This window comes from Vicugna pacos, chromosome 19 (assembly GCF_048564905.1).
Source record: "Vicugna pacos chromosome 19, VicPac4, whole genome shotgun sequence".
Lineage (NCBI taxonomy): Eukaryota > Metazoa > Chordata > Mammalia > Artiodactyla > Camelidae > Vicugna > Vicugna pacos.
Window position 1 is genome coordinate 46,807,679 of NC_133005.1, and position 21,455 is coordinate 46,829,133.

The 21,455-nt window shown below is 56.0% G+C and overlaps 1 protein-coding gene across 1 annotated transcript in view; it reads left to right on the forward strand.

The window, feature by feature from the left end:
- MYT1 (myelin transcription factor 1) overlaps positions 1 to 21,455 on the forward strand; it is a 57,717-nt gene that overhangs the window by 755 nt on the left and 35,507 nt on the right. The window contains exon 2 of the mRNA XM_031687590.2: positions 16,158 to 16,258. The gene's annotated coding sequence lies outside the window, so the exon portion shown is untranslated. The remainder of the gene's footprint in view (positions 1 to 16,157; positions 16,259 to 21,455) is intronic.

The following is a 21,455-nucleotide window of genomic DNA, read 5'->3' on the forward strand; positions in this document are numbered from 1 at the left end:
AGTACCGCGTGGGCGACCCCCACCCGAGACACGGCGTAGAGATGGTCATGTGAGCGCTCTGTCTGTGCGTGTCACGTATTTCTAAACTTAAGGAGCAGCATCTAGGCTGCATGTGTCTGAGGAATAGACGCACTGAACTCAGTATCGCTGCTCCTCGGGCTCCTTCTCCTGCTGTGTGATCGGGGTCACAAGCGTGGTTGTTTATGGAATTAGTGTAACTGGGTCTTCATATTTAAAACTAGAAATCAGATTTAGCCAAGAAGTCAGTGTGAGCTTTGAACGATGTGATGCTGTTGGCTGTAGGGTGATGTGCTCTGGGGCCGTGGACTTTGTCTGCTGGGTTCACTTTCCTCTTTGTGAATCAGGAAAATAAACGAGCTGGCGGTGGCTCTTGGGTTGCGGTGCGGTGGGTCCTCTTCATGAGAGCTGCTCTTTCTGAGTCACCCAGGGCTCTCTGGTCTCAGCATCACCTCTGCACCAGTGGATGCCATTGGCTGGTAAAGTTGGGCTTTAATTTCTGAAACAACCTCCGAGTGGTAGGCCTGGAAGCGGGATGTGGGCTTGGTCCTGGGCCGTCTGACGAGGCCGTTACAATGGCGATAATGACGGCGATTATTATCATTATCCTTTTGGGGAAGGGGGATGAGGAATTTTGCCCCAGTGGTTAAAAAAAAAATCAAAGAGACCTGAGGACATCTGTGAGGCTAGCGGCGGAGTGAACAAAAGGCAGGAGAGTGCTGGGCAAACCCAGAGGAAGTGAACCCTCAGCCTTGGTGCGAGAGGACGTACTTGGACTCTGCCTCCTCCAGATGCTGGCATGGCCTGCCCTGCCCTCGCTCTGGCCCAGGGAGGCCCAGGCTCCTCACCATCGGGGGTGGGGGCTCCCCTCCCATTGGTCCTTGGCTGTGATTTTCACCTCCTTCCATATGGCTCTGCTAATTAATGGTAAACAAAAGAGAGAGGGAGCAGGGATTGGAGTTTTGTGGTACCAGAGGGGAGGGTGTCACCAACAGGGCTGGACCCAGGGCTGTTTGCTATGCAGAGGAGGCCAGCTTAGGGCTTACAGGGCAGTTTGTTTGCAAAGAGAAGGGGGCAGCTTCATGGACCCTTCTGTCCCGTGGGGCTGGAGACTGAGGCCCCTGCAGGGTGTCCTTACCTCCTGGGAACTTGGTTAGCACTGGAACTCACAGGGATGTCTGCTGATCCAGGGGGCTGAGCAGGGGCCTTGGAGAGTTGGATATGAAGGCCTTCAATCTTGGAACCCCCTGGATTTTGACCCTTTTGGACCATGGACCCAGACATGGGCCGGGGAGCTCACCAAGGGCAGGGGGTTTCTTCTGTCTAAAGTGTAACCCAGGGGGCCTATGTGACCCTCAGGCATTGCCCATAGGTCTGGAGGCAGCCCAGATAGTCAGAGCCAATGCCCCAGACCATCTCGGAAGATTCTGATTAAGGCAACAGTCACCCATTGCCCTGAACACGCTTGGTGCCTCAGGGAGGAGGACCTGCTCTGAGATGACCCCATGCGGTGGGCAGAGCCTTTGGGGTGCAAAGTTGCTCTGTCCCTGCGGTCATGGCCGCTTGTACTGGAAAGCCCTATCACTGCCCAGTGGCATCAGGGAGAGGCTGGCAGAGTGTATGCTGACACAGGAGTGTTCTCAGACGCATTCCAGGCAACTGACCTACAGCAGTGCCCCTTCTGGCTGAAGCGAGACCTGTTCCCCCTTGGCTGTGGTGGACGCTCTCCCTGGTGCTGCCCAGAACCAGGGCCCCTTCTCCCTGGGCCTTACTGTCCACCTCTGGCCTGGGGTCGCCAAATGTGGCCATGAGGACATGGATGACTCTGGGTGAAGCGGGTGGTGCATGTGAGGTGGGGGCAGAAGGACCTGTACTAACTCTGGGAGTTGGGTTGGGGAGCCCAGGGGCTGTGTGCCGCCCCTTCCTGTGGTGGTGCCCAGGCCTGGGTGACGGCCGCACAGGTTGGATGCTGCTTTGCACGGACCAACACTGCAGACTGACAAGTGCCTCTGGTCCTTGCACAGCTGCTCTGAGGGCAGTGGGCAGGCTGGTGCGGGCTGGGCTCCTCCTGAAAGCAAGAGGCACTTCTGCTGTGGGGAAAAGAGAGCGAGGAGGGCTGGGAAGGGGGACCAGGAGCAACCAGAACTCCTTGGTGGGCACTGGGCCCTAAGTGGACAGAGGCAGGGAACTGGCTGCCAGGTGGGCAGGGGCTGCCTGGTCACCTGACCCTCGGACCGGCAGGGCACCGAGCGACCACTCAGACTTGCATGTTAGAGAGGTCAATGCTGTGCCAGTCCAGCCCTCGGACACCCACTCCAGATCTGCTTTTTGTTGGCTTTTATCTGGTGGAGAGCCGGCCTGGGAGCCAGGAAGGGGCTGGCCCAGAGGGCCCTCCCCCGACTCCCTCCACTCCCACCAGCTCCTAGATCCTCCCATCTGCTCCTTCCTTGTGAACTCCCTCATGAATAAGCTAGAAGTTATTTGTCTACAGATGTAATGTTAGCAGGAATTTTACGGTGTGAGTTTACAGGCGAACAGTCTTTGGAAGCCGGCACCATCAAGAGATTAGTCAGCCCGGAAAATGCCATTTCCCAGAAGGGAGGAGATAGCTGCCCCCAGCCAGCTCTCCGCTCCCGGAAGACACCCCCCCCCGCCCTCCCCTGGGGACCCCTCAGGGGCCACCACTGTGCAGGCCAGAGTGCTTGCCAAGGGGGCTTTCGGGTGGCGTGTTTCCTGTCTTTCACAGATGGCTAAATTTCCCCAAATACTGCTTAGAAAACCCTAAAGACAAAATGAGACTTAGAACGCTTCTGCTCTGAGTTCCCTTGAGGTTGCTTCAGAGAGAGGAGAGTAACCAGCACCTGCCGGCAGAGACAGGGCTCCGTCCTGCCTGTCCGCGTGGAGCCCACCCACCCGGCCCCTCTGGCGGCCGGGCAGCGAGGAGCTCCTGTGAGAAGAGGCTGCACCCACCCTTTCTCCCTCTTTCCTTTTTAAATTTGCTCTTTAAAAAATGCAGCATTGTTTTATTCAGATGGAATGAACGTGCTCAGAGGACATTTTAATCTGCCACTGCGGGGCTGTGACCACATCTGCCCCCGCTGTCAGGATTAGTTCGGTAGTCGGAGAGGGGAAAAGGGTCCAGCTCGCGGCTCCCCTTGCCTGGGCGCTGCCAGCTCTGCATCCACAGGCCCCCCTCCCGGTGCTCAGGCCACTGGAGGGGCCCCTTGGATTGGTGCCGACACGTGTGGTGTGTGTGCCCAGGGGTTCGTTTGGGATTGCGGCCTGGGAGTAGGGCCTGCAGGGAGGGTGCCTGTGGGGCAGGCCCCAGGCAAGGTGCGTGGGCACGTCCATCCAGACCTCGGAGGCAGAGCGGACGCGCCATATGGCCTGAGCTGCGGGCAGCTTAGCCCCTGGCTCCCACCTCCCCCTCACGCCTGGCTTCACACCTTGATCATGTTCGACATCGGTCTGAGGGCTCTGGCACAAGCCATCTGGGTCCTCTCCTTCTTCCCCATTTCGTTGCCTAAAAACTCCACTTTACAGCAGCAGCATGAGTGAGAGATCCCCGGAGTCGGGGCTGGACAGACTGCCTTCGCTTTGGCCCTCAGCCCCTCCGGACCCAGGGTGGAGCTGTGCCTGCTGGGAGGGAGCTCGGTGCTCCATTGTCCCTGCCTTACAAGGTCCCTGAGGGCCGGACACCCCTGAGCTCTGAAGCCCCTGGCACATCTCTGCTGTCCCTGCACATCGTGCTGAGTCCACCTGTCAAAGCACCTCTGCTGCACCCGCAGGGCTTGCTGAATTCCAGAAATAACACAGCTCAGCCACAGTTGTGCTCTGGGCAGCCCGGTGGTTCCTGAGTGAAGGTGCAGCCACGACATGTTTCACAGACTCAGAGCTTCACCTTTGCTCTAAGCAAGGTGCCCTGGGGGTGAGGGCCCCCAGCCTCAGTGACTCTGCTGGGTCACCAGACTGCTTTACGTGTAACTGTGCAACTTCTCACACATTCTACCAAGGTTCTGTGGGGTAGAACCAGGGACTTGTGATGGGAAGGGCCACATTTAACACTGTTTTCATTGATACTGGGCCATTATCCCACAACACACATACAACGGGACCAGGAGTGGCTCTGTTGTGAGGGGCAAACAGATGCACTTGACACTGTTATTTCAACCGTGTGGCCTAAGGCTGTGCTGACCAATTTAGTTCCCACTAACACGCCCAGTGGGTAGACACCATTGCAGCCCCATTTCACAGACAAGGCCCTGAGGCTGGGAACCCAGGTGAGAGTGCAGCCTGGTTTTGAAATTCTTCCGGAATAGCCTATGATGTTGGCCCCACCCAGGCCTACGCCTTCCGGCTGCCCCACACCCTAGACAGCCCAGGAGGTCGTCCTCAGACCATCGTCTGAACCTCACTGCCCTCTTGGGAGCTTCCCCCCGGCCTGGGAGACGTCTTAGTCTGTCTCCAGCCTGTCTCCCAACCCGATTCTCCATCCCCGAGCTGTCTACCCCGAGACCCCTGGTCCTCCTCCCAGCTCCCTTCACCTCCTGCTTCTCCTTCAAGACCTCACACAGATGCCACCCTGGGTCCCTAGGTGGACCCCCCAGGTGTCATTCCCTTAGGTGTCTTACCCTTGAGACATCTCTGTTACACGTTGTATCAGCCCGTGAGTGACCCCACTTCCTTGGAGGAGAGCCTGCAGGCCGCCTGGCGGGGTACTGCCCCTGCATTCAGTCCTGGTACGGACTCAGGTGCTGGCCCAGAATCCTTGGGAACACAGGCAGTGCGCTGTCAGTGCCGGGCTGGACGTGGGCAGGGAGGGCTCTAAATCGAAGTGGGGAGAGAAGCTACTCAGGGGCTTGGTTGGGAAGTTTTCCCTCCACCGCCTGCCTTCTGGGGAAGTAAGACCACGTTGGCCCAGAAAGAGGGTCAGACTCTGCGGTCCAAGCTGAGAGCTGTTTCTGTCATGACTTTCCAGTGGTCTGGTTACGTGCTGGCTGGATTACTCGGCTGTTTGTGTGATCTCCTTCAACTTCCTGAAGCCCACGCCCGACCTCATTTCTTCCCGAGCCCTCGTTTTCACCAAGCAGGTTAGCTGTGAGGCCCCCCGCCCTCCACACACATAAAGCAGGAATTTTCATGATGTGTGAGAGTTGTGAACGGCTGTGAGATCATCCCACGGGTCTGGTGTTTCCGGGAGATGTCGCTAGGGAAGCTTGTAGACCCTGAAGCCAGTGCATCAGCACAAAGAGAGAAGAAAGGCGGTTTGGACTTGAAATCTGAGTTGCATCAGCACAATTTTTAGCCCCCTCGAAGGCTGCTGGCACATGTCATGAGAACCGGCTTCTGGGCCCTGGTTTGCTTGCCCAGCTGCAAATCACACACTCAGCTTCTAAGTTCAGAATCTGCTGCTGGGTGTGGGGTTCCCTTCATGCCCGGGGTCTAAACTCCTGTACTTGGCCTGCAGCCAGCACCTCTGGCACCTAGGGGACCCCAAAAGGGCGCCGATGTGAGAGTCAGAGTCCCACTCTTGCTGGGACAATTCCCAGAGCGTCCTCAAGCTCCTGGAGCATGCGTGTCAGTGCAGGGACCTGGAAAGGCTGGCCCCCACCCCCTGCTGGGATGGGCCCTTACTGTCCAGAGCCACCGGGAGGCCGGCTGCCTCTGATCTGTGTGGTTAGTGTTTTTCCCAGACTCTGTTCTGTGTCTGCGTGTTGAGCTCGCCTGTCTAGACTGGGAAGCCAGCATGTGCGGCCCCCCATATTTCTAAGCTTAAAAGGCAGCAGAGTGGGTTCTTGCTGGGCAGTGTGGCAAGCTGACAGGTGGGTCTCTGCCCCCACTCCGGAAGAGGAAAGTCAGCCACCACATGGGGGCCACTCTGAGCCCTGGGCCCGGGCTACAATTAAACTCTCCAGGGAGCAGCTGCCTGATGCCAGCCTCCTGGGGCTCACCCCTGTCCCTCAACAGGAGTGCTTCCACTTCCTGGAGTTGGAGGGACTGGGGAGGGAGGAGGAGGGGAGAGTCCGAGGGCTTTGAGGCCCCAGAGCTGCGTGGACCTGGCAGGAGGTGCTCCCCGATCCTGCCTGGTTCCCTCTTCTGAACTGGACCGGAGCAGGGGCACAGACAGACCTAAAGGGACCTCTGAGCAGCTTAGTTTTTTCCCTTGATACAGGAGAAAGTGCTGCCTCAAGAGCAGAGTAAAGTGTGCTTTCAGGGAAGAAGGAAATGGCCATTTGTCCTCTTGGGCTGGAGAATTCTGACTGAGAAAGTTGTTTCTGGGACTCCCGCGGGGACCCTGGGAGCTGTGGGTGGGCACAGGCGGTAAAGTGGATGCCTTCCCTGGCTCCTCCCCTGGACTGTGTCCAGACTTGGTGGGTTGGGTGGGTCGGGGAGTGGGAGGGAGGCCCCACCCAGTGCCGTCTGTGCCCGTGGGATCCCCGCCTATTTCCTGGTCTTGGGCCTCCTGGTCTCTCCTGTTGGCCCGAGGGGCTTGAGGGAGGAGCTGCCTCCCAGTGCTGAGGGTGGAACACGTTCAGGGTCACTGGTGTTGAATTCCACTTGGAGTGGGAACGCTCTCCGTGAAATCCTGGGCGTCTGCCTGGAGGAAGCAGGACCTGCTGAGTGTCTGTTGCTGTTGCCTGTGGTCCTGGCACCTGCCTGGGTGTTGGAGGCCTGGCCTGCATGCCTGACAGAAGCAGCTCTGCTCTGTTGTGCCCCGGGGCTGTGCCACCACCACCCCTCGTCATCCTGAGGCCCCCTCCCCTGCTGGCAGGCTCCCTGACAGGCCGCCTGGAGAGCCAGTCCTGTGATTTGGTTTGGAAAGTCATCATTACTGCCCGGCAGTTTAGCTGTTGTTTTTACAGCGTTGGTAAGGTTAAAAGAAATAATAATAATAGTATAAGAGAGACTCAGCCGCAGTAACTGCCTGCAACGTGCTATTTGCATTTTTAAGGAAACACTTCTTTGAGACAGCCTGGGTGAAAGGTCACTATTTGCATATAAATGGAAAAGAAAGTGTGTGATGCTGGAAGTTACATCTGTATTATTTTCTCAGCAGTGAGCTGCTGTTGGGGAGATTAGGGGACGTGGCTTGCGTTTGGCTTTTACTGAATAGAGAAGGCACCGGCGAGGCTGATTTAGAGGCAGAATAATGAGGAGCATGCAAAGCGATGGAACTGCTCCCCCACCCCCCATTTTCACCTAAACTCAGTGACAGCAGGTCTGTCCTTGCTCCGCTCAGCAAGTCTGCATTTTACTTCTCCCTGAATTCCACCTTAAAAAAAAATATGAATTTTTTTAAAAAAGGGAAGGAAAAGAGGAAAACTCACCCTCATTTTCCCATCGGTTCTGTTTGCATTTCCTGCCAGAAGCTGGACCAGCAGGTGGGACACCAGCACTGCCTCTGGGCCCCCCAAACCAAGTCAGAAGCCCCCACGGCAACTGCGCTCTTCAAGTCCTGGAACAGGGGAAGGACAGGCACCCAGGTCTAGGAGCTCCGGGGGCTCCAGGAAGATCTAGGGGAGCAGGTGGGGGTCTCGAAGTGACCTGCCTGCCCCGAAGAGTCCAGGGCGTGTGTACCACACCCCCTTCTGGACTTGCGGGCTCTCAGACTCTCTGAGGGCACCCCCACCTGCCCCCTCCAGGAGGTCCCATGGAGCCTGCCTCACAGTATGTTATCTTTTAAAATATTTTTGGAAACAATCTCCAACTCACAGAAACTTCAAATACAGGACAAACTGTTTCCAGACCCACCTGAGAGTAGCTTTGCCCAGTTTGAGCCTGTCGCCCAGACCAATTGTTTGGGGGTTTCCAACGAAGCACAGGTTCTCCAGAGCTACTGTCTCAGAGGATCATCTGGCCCTCCCAGCATCCAGCCTTCTCGAGGGTGGGCTCAGGACACACCCTGCATCAGGCTTGCTCAGGCGTGGCCCTCCTTGGAGGGCACTGGGTGTCCTCGTGGCTGGATGTGGGCTGTCTGGGGACACCAGGTGTGAGCTCACTCACTGGGTAAGTGGAGCCATCCCAGCATCTCTGGCTGCAAAGAAACTTTTCCCTTTTGCAATTAATAAGGATTTTGGGGGAAGGTACTTTGAAACTATGAAAATACCCCATTCCTCATTAGACTACAGTTACTCATTTATACTGCTATCTGCAGAGGCACATGACTTGTTTTATCCAGTCACAAGCATCATTCTGATGCGCAGATTGTCCATGCTGGCCCTCTGTCCTTCTAATGCCTCTCCTTCTCTCTCCTGCGCCTTCGTGCTCTCCCTGTCCTGGGCCTGGAGCCACCCCAGCGCCCGGCTCCTTTGGCTGGAGGGCCCAGGGTGAGCGTGCTCCCAGCCTCTCAGTGGACACGCACACATACCTGGATTTATTTCTCCATTTTCTATACGTGCTGAAAACCACAAGTTCACATTATACCTCTGAGTCCAACTGCCCCCAGGATACGGTCTAGATGTCTCCCTTTCTGTATGTGTAACTTCTTCCTCCAACAGTGGGAAACCTGGTTTCCTGAACATACTTACTTGTCAGATCAAGGCCTCTCCCCTCCACCCTGGCGCCCACCTCCTCACCCTTCCCGCAGGCGCTCCCCAGACTGTGGGCTCTGACACCCCCTCGTCGTGGGATGGCCCCACACTTCCCTCCGGCCAGGACTTCTCCCCTGCTTGGGGTCGGGCCTGGTTTGTCCAGGTCACAGGGCGGGGCAACCTGGCAGGACTTGTGGCCTCAGTACCGGGTTCTTCTCCCACTTCCAGTCAGGGCGGCTGTGGCTCCCTTCGCAGCTTCCTTCGCGGTCCTGAGCTCCGCCTCCATGCATCCGTCTTCACGGCTGAGCCCTGTCACGTATGAGAGATGATTTCCTGTGCAAGCTTTGTTTTCCTTGTGCGTAATTTGCCCCATCCCCTCCCCCGACCTACCTGGTGTCCAGAGGTGCTTTTGAGACTGTGTCTGTGGAGGAGTTTTTATCCTACCACGTTCCTGGACTGGTGTTTTGTCTGGGCACGGTTCGAAGGCCTTGCTGCGCTATGGGTACGCCACTCCAATGGTTGCTTCCGTCTGTGACCTTTCCCCCGGGGAAGCTTTTTGGACCTCTCACTACTCCTGGTGTTTTAGAATTTCACAGTGCTTGGCTTGGTTGGAGCAGGTCTTTTTTATTCACTGCGTTGGGCACTTAATGGGCCTTTTAATCTAAAAATGTAATTTCCTTTGGTTCTGGGAAATTATTTTTTATTATTTAATTCATACTTTCCCCTCTCGTTCCGTGGTCCTCTCTTTCGGGAACCCTGGAGTTGGCCCTCAGGTCCTGCTAAGCTTTCCTCCTCATCGTTTCTCTCTGTCTTTTCCTTCTGTCTATTTTTCTGGTATGTTTCTTTGACTCTACCTCCCAACTCCCCTGCTGGATTTTTCGTTTTGGTTTTATGTTTTATTTCCAGACCGGGGAAGACAGATGTGATGCTATCAGGCCTTCTCAGATAACTCTCGTGCTAATCTCTACCTCTGCTGCTGCCTGGCCAGGCCACGTCCGCTCTGTCCAGCCGCCGCTGGCTCTGTCCGTGCTCCAGCCCCTAGCCGCTGTCCACACTGCAGAGGAAGGGAGCTTCCCAAGGCCCACACTCACTCATCCGACGAAGGTTCCTGGACCCGCTCCCCACCCTTGGCCCTGCCCAAGGTTCCGGCCCACAGATCTGAGGGAGGCCTGGGACCTTCTCTGGACTTGGAGGAATGCCAGGCTTCCTTCTGCAGCCCTTGGGAGCCGTGGGACATGGCCTGTGTGTCCTCCAAGGGCCTGTCTCCCCAGGTCTGAGAGAATGGTCTGCACCTCAGGGCTTTGGAGTCGGAGATTCTCTGGGTTCAGAGGGCAGAACTGGGGGCTGTCGTCCCTCCAGTGTCTACTGTGACTGTGGTCAGTTTTGTGTGGGCCTTAAATGGTTACTAGAATTTTATTCTAACCTTTCTGCCTCTCTGGGCTTTGCTTTAAACCCAAACAGCAGCAAGGAGAGGATGAATGAGGACTGAGATGAAAGCGGGGAAGAGTTTTTCCTTTTAAATGGCAGGATTTGTTTAGGTAGTTGTCCTTGGGTGTCTGCAGGGGACTGGTTCCAGGATCCCCCCAGTACGCTCTCCAGTCCCTCACACGGAACAGTGATGTATTTGCATCCCCCCACTCACATCCTCCACAGACTTCTAACACCTAGCACAGTGTAAATGCTGCCCAAATAGTTGCCAGCAAAGCCGAGGTTTGCTCTTTGGAAACTTCTGGAATTTGAGGGGGGGGCGTATTCTCCATCCACAGTTGGTTGTATCCGTGGGTGCAGAACCTGCAGATGCGGAGGCCGACTGTGCTCCATTCCAGGCCCAGTGTCTCAGAGGTACGTTCAGTCTATGGCTTTGAGGTGGAGGGGAGCAGAGGGAGGAGAATGTGCCCAAACTGCCCCTGTGAGGAGGCCTGGCCCCCAGGGCAGCTGCACGATGCTTGACGCTGGAGCACACCGACACGGAACCCCTTGGTTGGTTAGTGATGGGTGGGGTTTGGAGGGGAGGTTGGCTGCAGCCCTGACTTGGGATTAGCCACTGACATGTCTTCTGTGGCAGAAGTGGGCGCTGTCTGTGCTGTTCTGGGTTTCGGAGCCTCCCGCTGCGCAGGGGCCGTGCCTTCACTTGGCTGGAGTCCGAGTTGCTGCAGGTGGGGGTGGGGTCTGACCCCCAGGGCCTGTCCCACATCCCTGCCGTGGCCCATCCTCTTCCTGCACCCCTGGACCCAGCCCTCCCTGGCCTCCAGGCAGGACCAGAACCCAGGCTTACAGAACCCAGCCTGGGAGAAGCAAAGGCAACTTGCTCAGACTACTGCCCTGTGCAAGAGGCCCTGGGCGGCTTCACTGACCTGCCTCTAGTCCAGGGGCTCACACGCGACGGAGGGGGCAGTTCGTCTCTTGTCTGGCAGCTCCAGTTGTCAGAAATTGATTTTTGATGTGAGCATCTCCTAAAGCACCCAGAGCACACAGAAACTCCTCTGGCTGGATCTGGATGGCCCCTGGTGTTTGAAGCAGCCCTTGCCCACTGCGCCCTGGCGTGGACAGGAGCGCCTGCCCTGCCCCAGTTCCTCAGGTGCACTCCTGAGCTGAGCAGGACACTGCGGCCTACCCCCTCTTGAGGGCTGGTACCCTGCCTGGGCCGGTGGCGGGGGGCTGCAGCGGCCAGGCTGTGTGTCAGGACCTTGTCCGTGGACTCGCACTGCTGTGCTTCCTCCCTCTGTGTGCTGTTGACTTTTAAAAAATAGCTTTATTGAAATATAATTTACATGTCACATAATTCACCTGTTACAAGTATAGAGTTCAGTGGCCTCAGCCAGTTCACGGGTTAGGCATCTGTCACCACAGTCTGACTTGAGAACGTTTTCGGCACCCTGCCCCCCGAAGAGACCCCGTGCCCACTGTTGCCCCTCCCCCAAGCCCGGCGCCGCTAATCTGCTCTCTGTCTCTTTGGATCTGCCATTTCTGGATGTTCCATAAGTAAAGAACCGTACAATCAAACGTAGTCTTTCTCGTTCGAATTCTTTCACTGAGTGTGATGTTTTAGGTTCAGCTATGCTGAACCGTGCGCGAGCTCTTTGATTCTTCTTTGTCGTCAAATACTGTGCAGTCGTATTTTGTATCGTCCATTGAGCAACTGATGGACATTCGGTTATTTCCACGTTTCGGCTAGTATAGATAAGCCTGTGACAAATCGCTGTGTGCAGGGCTCCGTGTGGACGTACATTTCCATTTCTCTTGGGTCTATACCTGGAGTAGAACTGCGGGTCCTACAGTAAATCTGCGTTTAGGATTTTGATGACCTGCCGATGGTTTTCCAAGTGGTCGTGCCATTTTGCTCCCCCGTCAGGGTGGACGGGGCCCCAGTTTCCCCACATTCCCTCCAGCACCTGCTGCTGTCCGTTGTGTTGGTGGCTGTGTGGTGGGATCACGCTGTGGTTTCGTTTGCGTTTCCCTGATGACGAGGTGTGGAGCATCTTCATGTGCTTAGCGACCACTTACATGTTGTCCTTGGAGGAATGTCCATTCAAGTCCTTTGCCCATTTTAAAGTCAAGTTATTTGCTCTATTTTGGAGTTGCAAGAGCTGTTTACATGCTCTGAGTAAAAGCTCCTCCTCAGAACGTGACTTGCAAATGCTTTTTCCAGTCTGGGCTGGCTCTTCACTTTATTGTTGGTGTTATTTGATGCCCCAAATATTAGACTTTGCTAAAGCTCAGTTTACCCACTTTTTCTTTTGTTGCTGGTGCTTCCGGGGTCATATCTAAGAAACCATTGCCTGACCCAGCCAGGAAGATTGGCTTCTATGTTTTCCCAGAGTTTTGACTCTGACGTTTAGATCTGTGACCCCTGTGTTGGTTTTGACTTCTGATGTGAGGTGCATCCGCTTCGTTTTTATTGACTATTCTATGTCCCTTGATCTGCCATATGAATTTTAGTATCAGTTCATCAAATTTTGCAAACAAAACAGAAGAGCCAGAGAGGTCAGAAGTGGTCAGATTCTGGGGAGACTCAGAAAGGAACAGTGGCAGGACTTGGGGCCCAGGACGGTCCCCTGTGCTCACGCCCAGGGAGTTCACAGCTGAGAGCAGGGGGAGGGAAAGCTGTGGGCAGGGGTGGGATCAGGAGGTGGCAGGAAGGCAAGTGGAGCAGAAGGAGAAACCAGGAGAGAGGCTTGAGCACAGGGGGGTGGGGCACCGCCACGGGAGCAGGGAGCCAGTGTGATGAGGGTGGCACCTGGCAGGGACTGCTGTTTTGGTGGCGGGCTGTGGATAGAGGCCAGCAAGACTGGGGAGCAAGGAATGGCGTCTGCAAGTTGGAGACCCTTACAAGATACGGTTATGAGGTGGGTGGAGATGCAGAGCTACTGGGGCTGGGGTGTGGAGTCCAGCCAGATAGTGTTTTTCGGATGTGGACACCTCAAGCTTGTCGAACAGCTGAAAAGCCCCAGGAAGGGTCCAGTTGAGGGGGAATGATCACAGATTTGAGAGGAGTATCGTATATGGTTGAGGCTCCCGGGACACTTTAATTGGTAGTGGGAAGAAGGGGACATCACGCCCCTCTCCATCACGCTGGAGAGGTTGTCAGCCGGGATGCAGCTCCTCCTCCCCATGTCTGGGACAGAGGAGGACAGAGGAAGCCTGGGGCTGAGGGGCTGACCTGTCCCACTGGGTGGGCGCACGGGAGAGCCAAGATGTGGGCTCTCTCCAAGTAGAGACCCTTCCTCCTTTGCTTGCCTGGCGGTAGGCAGGTAGTAAAAGCTCCTGGCTCCAAAGACAGGTCACCAAAGACAAAAAATCTAGTGAAGACTCGGAAAACATTTTGACAGGAGTTTATTTTGAGCCCACAGGGTCTCTACTGCCTTCAGAGCAAAACAACCCTTCTGCCAAAGTGGCACCTCCTGGTCTGTCCTTAGGAGAGGGATGAGCCCAGCTGTGGCCTCAGTCAGGGCTCTGCCCAATGGAGGAAGGTGCCGGCTGACCTCCCAGGAGACTCCCCACCCTGGGGACCCCTGACCTTATCCACCTACCTGAGTCCTGTAGATCTGAGGGTGGGACCTCTGTGGGTCAGATGCTGGGGGCAGCGTGGAGCAAGCAAGGCACGTGGTCCCAGGTCCCACGGAGGGGTTGTGGCCAGGGCCGCTGACCTCACTACCTGCTGCCCAGTGGCTTGCTGGCCATGTGTGTCTGTGAGCAGGGGCTCAGATGAGCTTGTTAGAGACCTCAGAGCCCAAAGAAAGGGTTGGTCTCGAGGAAAGCCTTGTCCTCACCTCTGACTCCTGATAAGAAAGGCAGAGCTCCTTCCGCATTCACTGTGTGCTGGAGGCTCTAAGTGGCTGTCCCCAGCTTCATGGGTGAGAAAGGTGGCTTGCAGGGCAGGGGCAGAACTGCCCCTCCACCTCCATGGGCTGAGTGTCAGCCCCTGGCATGACTTCTGGACGGGGCATCTGTGAGACCCTCTTTTGTGCAGGGCCTGCCTTTGGATCGGGGGCTCGGCTGTTGTTTGGGGATGTGGGGGCCTCATGTGCTGCCTTTGTGGCAGCTCAATGCGTCCAGGCAGGAGGGGTCTTGTCTGTGGTGGAGACACATGCAGGTCCCAGTGGGGACCAAGAGGGCCCCAGGTTGTCCCCCAGCAAAGGAGAAGGTAGGGCAGGACCCTGGTAACGTGGTTCTGGTCCTGGAGAGGGAGCTCGCGTAAATCCTTCCGCATCCCAGGGCCAGTGCTGCAGACCTCACTGGGGTGCTGTTTGGAGGCAACGATGCCAGGGACGGCCTTTAGGCCCAAGTGTTGCCTGAGCAGCTGTGAGGCTGCAGAGACCAGAGCTGACCCAGGGAATGCAGGCGAGGGGAGAATTCCCCTCAACAGGACTTCGCTTTCAGACTCCCCGGGCAGGCGAGCGGGGAGGCATTGTGAGCTGGTTCTCTCTCATCAAACAGAAAACGAGTGGCCCCTTCACACAGAGTTGTGCCGTTCACCCCCGCTGGGCTTCTTGGGAGGCGGGCGGGTTGAGGGGAGAAAGAGCTGAGGTGGTGCTTCCAGGACACCTGCTGGGATGACGACTGATGCTCGCAGCACAGACTTAGGGTCCTGTGTCCTTCCCTCCAGCTGTCAGGGAGACAGGCCCTAGTTACCCCATTCACTGACACGTTGCAGTGACAAGAAAGTCCACTGGAGCCTCGCAGATCAGCCCAGCGTGCAGGCTTCTGCGGCGCCTTCTCTCACGGGAGGTACCTGTGGGAAGTGAACCCCGTTTATGGCCGGGGGTCTCCCAGCTTTCATTGTCGCTGTAGATGCAGAACCCTCCTACCATCTTCAAGTGTGACACACACGCTGTGGCCAGAGTGATTCTTGGTGATTCCTGGTGATTCACATCCTGAATTTCCTCCCTCCATTCCCTTCGAGGAGGCTGTCTGCTCCCTCCTCCCCACTGGTGGTGTGAGTGGCACCCTCCTTTTGCGTTTAGGATCCTGGGCGACTCCTGTCGTAGGTTTGGGAATTTGGGTGCCCAGTGGTTGAGCCTGGTTCCTTGTGGAGCCTGCTGGTGTCTGCTGGTGCCCGGGTGGGAGAAGAGTTGCATAGCTTCCCACTCTCCACTTGAGCCAGTCCTCACGGGGGCCCTGCAGGTGACCCATAGCCCAGAGGGTGAGGCACACAGTAGGAACACACAGTAGGTGCCAAATTCTGGTGGTATTACCCATCCCTTTGAAGACTTTGCATCAGGCTGTTTCCTTGACAACCTGTCTGCTTCCCTCTCTGTTTGTGTTCCTGGGGGTCACCAGCGGCCCTTTAATGGGGTGGAGTCATTTCCAGACAAGAGGACACTGTGGCCAGAGCCACAGAACTGCCCGGGGCAGAAGTGGTGGAATTATAGAAAACCAGCATTTGGGGACACATGTCAAAGACGTGAGAAGAAGGATAATGGGTGTGACAGCAGTGCGCCTGACCGGCCTCCAGCAGAGCCCAGATTCACTTCCAAGGGGAGGCAGAGAGCAGAATGCAGGAGTATTCATTTCCTGTTTTTATTGTTGGTTACTTCACGACCTTCCTTTGAAAGCTGCAGTGGTAGAAAGCTGGTTGTCATGGAGACAGGGAGTGCCGTGCAGGGAACAGGCACACAACGCCTCTCTTTGTCAGGTCCAGCTGATGCCTTTCGCCTCTGCTTCGCGACGTGTGAATTTACCTGACGAATTAAATATCAACTGGAGGCAATGCCCTGGAGAGAGGCAGGCGCACAGGCAGAGGAAGGACCTGGGAGCCAGGGCCCAGGGGCGGCCGAGCGTGGGGCCGCACCCGACTCACATCAGCGCCCGGGTTGGAGGGGCCGTGGGGGTGGAACCCCACCCCAACTCTAAGTCAAGTTCCACACGACAGCGCCAGAGCTGGGATGCCGGTGAGGGAGTGTGCCCCAGCCAGACTGAGGTCTTCCTCAGAGAGCTCCTGTGTCCTGTCCCTGAAACGGCCGTGGGGCCATGACCCTGGATGTCTTTCTGGTGGCTCCCTGAGAAGGGCTGTACACCTGCTGTGGAAAGAGTGGCCTGAGTTCCCCAACTTCTCCCCTGGAGCTGGCACAGCGAGGGTTTATTAGGTTTTCTTTTTCTGACCCTCAGAAAATGAGTTCCGGGGGGAGCTGCTGAGTCAGAGGTGGACGCAAGGACACAAAGCCAACGACTGCAGGACCTCAAGACTCTTCCTGGGTGGACGTGGCAAGGTGAGGTACTCAGGGGCAGCCCCCGCCCCGGACCTGGCCTGGCACGGGACCTCCTCCCTCCTCGACATGGGGCACGGAGGGACTTTTGATACCATGGTCGTCCGTCTAGATCAGGCAAAGAGTAAGTGGGCTAGGACCATCAGTGATCTGGTCACTTTAAAATCAGAGGAAGAAAAATAACTGAATGGAGTAAAACCAAAATGTGGCAGCAGGGGCTCACATCTGCCAGGTCCCTGCTCTGGGTCCAGTCACACCAGGGCTCCATGACTCCCCTCAGTTCCTGTTCTCTGTTCTCCCTGCTGCTTCCGGCAGCCTGAGGGTCTTGGACTGACGTTGCCACAAGGACTCCTGAGTTCTGCTGACTTTGTTTATTTCGATCTTCCCAAGTAGGGGCAGATAGTGCCCAGTTCCTACCTGCCTGGAACTCGTTGATGGAGGTGCCTCAGGCTCTCTGCCTCCCTGGAGGTGCTGCAAGCCCCGGATGTCACATGCACTTACTGCCACCCCAAGTTTCTGATTCTAGAGCTTCCATGACGTGTTCTGGGTAAAGCCAGGCCCCCAGGCTCAGCGGACCCCCAGAGATGGAGGTGGAGGTGACAGCAGGCTTGGTGGGCATCCCTTCCTGGATCTCAATTCTGATCTCTCATTTTCTTTGGCATGTGGATGCTCTCCATCAGGGATCCAAGCCATGATCCAGGGCAGGGCCACCAAGTCGTAGTGGCCCAGGGTAGAGATGAGGTGGTCATGGAGTTTTAGGCAGCGACTCCACTCAAGGCACTTGTATTTTACTCTCGAAGCCCAACATTTTTCTTTTGAATGTGGTGGCTGGCCGTGATTGTACAGTGGTTAGTACTCTGCGTTGTGAATCTGGTGGCTGCAATGTACATTTTAATGGGCCTGTTCTAACACCTTGTGAAGCATCTCCACTCACACTTTTCTTGCTGTGTGATTATCAGTAATTTGCTGAGCCATATAGGAGCCTGAGGCGAAAGGAAAAGCCAATAGCTGGCTCAGTCTTTACGTAATTTTTGCTATTTTATTCACCATGTAATTTGGGCATTAATTTAGGTACTTCAAATATTGCATTAAATTATTATTTATCTTGATCACTTGGTTTTGTTCCCCCCTTAAGTCTGCACCTGGCTAAATGCCTCACTTGCCTCACGGCTCCGGCCCTGAGCATCCAGAGATCACGAAACCAAGAAGCTACAGGGGCTCTGGGTGATGTGCACCCACAGTGGCTGGCACTGGGTGAGGGTGGGTAGGAGGGTTGCTGTCCCCCTGTGGCTCAGGTGTGACAAGCCTGGAGGATGCGGGACCTGCTGAGAGCCAGCCTGGTGGCCTTGCTCAGCCTCTCCCCAAGCACCAGCTGTTTCACAACTGCTCCATTAGGGAGTGGTTTCCTCTAGTTTGGGCCTGAGTTACTGCTCTGAGCAGAGGCACTAAGACAAAGAGTGGTACAGAGAAGGACGTACCTGTGAAGAGGACAGGACTTGGGGGCTGGCGCCAGTGGTGGCTTCTCGTGGTGGGCGCTAAGACAGGTAGGGGCACCGGAGAGCAGCGTGTACCCTTAGACAGGAGGTGGCGAGGTGGGGAGCTCAGTGCCTGGAGGGCCATGGGAGCAGAGGAACCCTACGTGGGAGGCGGTACAGCCTGTCTGCCTCCGAGTTCAGCACCGGGCATGTGGACAGCTCAGAGACGAGGGGGAAGGGGCTGTTGGAAAGAGCGGGTGGTTGTGTGTTTGGGGGACGTGCTGGACATTGGGCTTTTCTCCCTTTAACTAGAGGAGAAAAGGAGTAAGCATTGATGGTAGGACCTTAAACCTCTTTTTGACCTTGAAGAATGAAACATTAGGGCCCCAAATCTTACAATGTTCAATAGATGACTAGAGATATGCAGTCGGAGAGCAGGGTGGCTGCATGGACAATCAGCAAGCAGGGCTGTCTTCCTGCTGCCGAAGCGGATGCTCCCGACCAGGGAAGCCTGTCTCACTTGATGTGGTTAGATTCCTAGTCCCGGATAGGTGGAAATCCCATTTAAGTTGATGTTTTACACAGATGGACACCCAGACATGGCTGCTTTATCAGGGTGTCTATTTCATAGCTAAAATTTTTAATTTGGGGGTTGGAGCGAGCCATGATCCCATGCTTAGAGATGTCAGGAGAACCCCTCCCAAGACACATATTAAATAATGCTCCTGAGTGTCCTTTCTGCAACCCAAGGAGAAGGCTGGTCTGTTCAGCTGCCAGTCAGCTGGATGACGGGTGGAGTGTCAGAGAATTTCAGACACACGGTGGAACATCCCCTAGGGGACGCGACTGTCACTGCCAGGAGCCAGGGGTGCCATGATGGCTGTCAGGAGGTGCAGGAGTACAGGCTTGTGACTTAGCCTCAGAGACCAGTGCATGGGAGCAGGATGTGTGCTGCGGGTCCTGAGGCAGCAGGACTTCTACCTCTCCAGGCTGACCTGCTGCGGCCTGCAGGTGCGTGGTCAGGTGAGGGGAGCTGGGAAGGCCGTGCAGGCAGCAGCAGCAAGCAGGGCAGAGGTTGGGGGCTCTGAAAGATTCCACTGGGGTGCTTGGTGGGGGTAGGGAGTAAAGGAGCATACTTGAATACTGCTCTTAAATCCTTAAGGGGAGCTTCTCCCAGGAGTGAGAACATGGATCTGCCACAAGGCTTTGCAGCAGCCATGTGTGAGCTGCCTTGCCCTCAGCTGTGCACAGGTGAGAGGGTAGAACTAGCCCAGACCGTGCCACTCCTCTGCCCCTTCCCTCCCTGGGGAAAGGGGAGACTGGGCAGGTGCTGCCCCTCCGGTTATGTCCCCCTGCCCCCCTCACTGTTTCCTTCACTGCCTGGTCCCCCCCGACCCGCCTGGCATTGGCAGATGCTCCCCAGCCTCAGCGAGGGCTTCTGGGAGGAAAGACACCTCAGCCCTCCCACAGGGACCCTATCATCCATGTAATCTTGTGGATTTGAAAACCTGACCTAAGTCCATTCTAACTCCTCAGCTTTGCCAGCTGTCGGAATGTGTTCTGAATGAAATGGAACAATCATCTGTCTCCTCTAGCCCAGGCCAAGGGAGTTCCCCGGGAGTCTGGGCCCCCCTGAGCAACTTGTGGCCCTGGTTTCTGCTTTGATGGCTCCTGGCCACCTTCCCCAGGTCTAGGGTCTCAGAGAGGTCAGATTGTCCCCTTGGTCTGTCCATCTGCCTGTCTGCCTGTCCTCACACAATCCCTACTGAGCCGTGAGTGAGGTCTCTGTAGGAGAGACACTGACCTCAAAAACATGAGTGAATGAGCTTGCTTCAGATGGTGGTGAGCGCAGGGTGGAGAGGGGGTGGGGGCTGGGAAGACGGAGGCAGCAGGCCTGGCCACCCACGGCCGCACTCTGCTCCCCAGGTCTGGAACACCCCCACCCTGAGGCCGCCCTCCCTGATCCACGGAGCCTCCCCACGCCCACCCAGGCTCCCATGTCCAAGCAGCCCCTACCGCTCAAGCTCTCCTCTGACATCCTCCCTTGCCTGGAGTGAGGGACCTGCCAGTCTGGTGCTCCTCAGGCCGGGACACCCCACAGGGCCAGAGAGGCAGGACGGTGTCTCGAGCTGCTGGGGCCAGGCTTCAGTACGGACTCTGATCTTTGTCCAGCCCTCAGCCACCTCTTCAGCTGCGAAGGCCCCAGAAGGACCAAGCAGAAAAGAGAGTGACAGACAGAGAGACAGAGAGACAGAGAGAGAAACAGACAGCGATAGAAACAAAGACAGAGAGAGCAAGGATGACTGAACGGGCAAGAAAGAGAAGGGGGCCACCCCTCCTGAGACCACCTAAACTTGGTCTCTGAACTTGGGCAGGGCTTGGGCAGAGCTGGACTCGCCGGTGAAGGTGAAGATTGGCACAAAGCCTGCTGGGCCTCTAACTGGACACTTGCGGACACAGAGAGTTCACCCTTTCCTCTTTGTTACTGGCTATGTGTCTGGCAGACTTCTCACAACCACACCCCAACCACACCCCAAGGGTCTACCAGTTTCAAGGTTGCTTAGCACGTTCCCGTTTTTGGAGTTTGTAAATCTCCAACTCAGGGAACTCAGCTTCGTCAAGGGTGCCAGGTGGATAGGAGTGAAAGCGGCTGATCTTTGTAACGTGTCCTGTGAGAAGTGCTCACGTGACCGACTTCAGTGAAAATGCAAAATGGAACCAAGCAGTGACACCGTCCTGGATGAGGCCACGGCCAGGACACTGGTGAAGCGAGTTCAGGGGAACAGGGAGGGACGGCGGGGAGCAGCAGGACGGGCTGCATCTGCACGTGTAGCTCCTTCTCCTCCCGGTAGTTTCCTTTTGGAGACAGAGCTATCTGTCTTAATTGGAGCGAAGAGCTGGTTAGGGAGCCCAGGGCAGTTGTGAGTCATGCTCCTGGTGGCAGAATGCGGTTGGCATCACAGAAACATTGCGGGCTTGTGCTTGAGAGATGGGGTAAGGGGCTGAGGTTGGCTTGGCTGTGACGGGGCCTTTCACCTTCAAGATGAGAGGCCACTTATTTTCTGCGGGCCTTCTGGAAATAGCCTTGATTGGTTTGTGCTCAGAACAGGTGGAGAGTTTTTAAAAATAAGTCAGTGGAAACTTGGGAAGTGTCTCATTGTCTTTGCACCAGGAAGTGTGTTTTCTGTGGTGCTGGGAGGTGGGGGGCTGCCAGCAGGAGAGTGGGGTACAGGGCTCCCACCATACACACGCACAGCACCAGTTGAGGGCATGCGGACAGCAGAGAACCGCCTCTGAGAAGGAAAACAACCAAGTCCAGCGGGGCAGGTTCTGCCAAGCCTCACCCAGTGCTTCCGAGGCAGCCGCCACGCCAGTTTAAGCTGTTCGGGAATCAGATTTCCCTGCTTCACTGTCGATGCCTAAGTGGTCCACCCGGCTCTTCCCAACTCATTCTCATGTTGAAGCACTAACCCTCGCTTTTCCTCCCGTAGTTCCATGTCTTTCTTTTAAAATCAAAGCTGCCGGCAATGAAGAGACCATCCCACTTACTGACCATAGGATGCAGACAAATTGCAGGTGGAAAGGTGCTCGGCAAAGTGAACGTGCAGCTGTAGCTCCACTGAGGGGAGCTCGCAGGCTGCAACCCTCTCCAGTCTCTGCTCTTTGAATAATTGACCTGCAGGAAATCCGAATTGCCAAGGCACGCTTTAACCTCGCAGAATGCT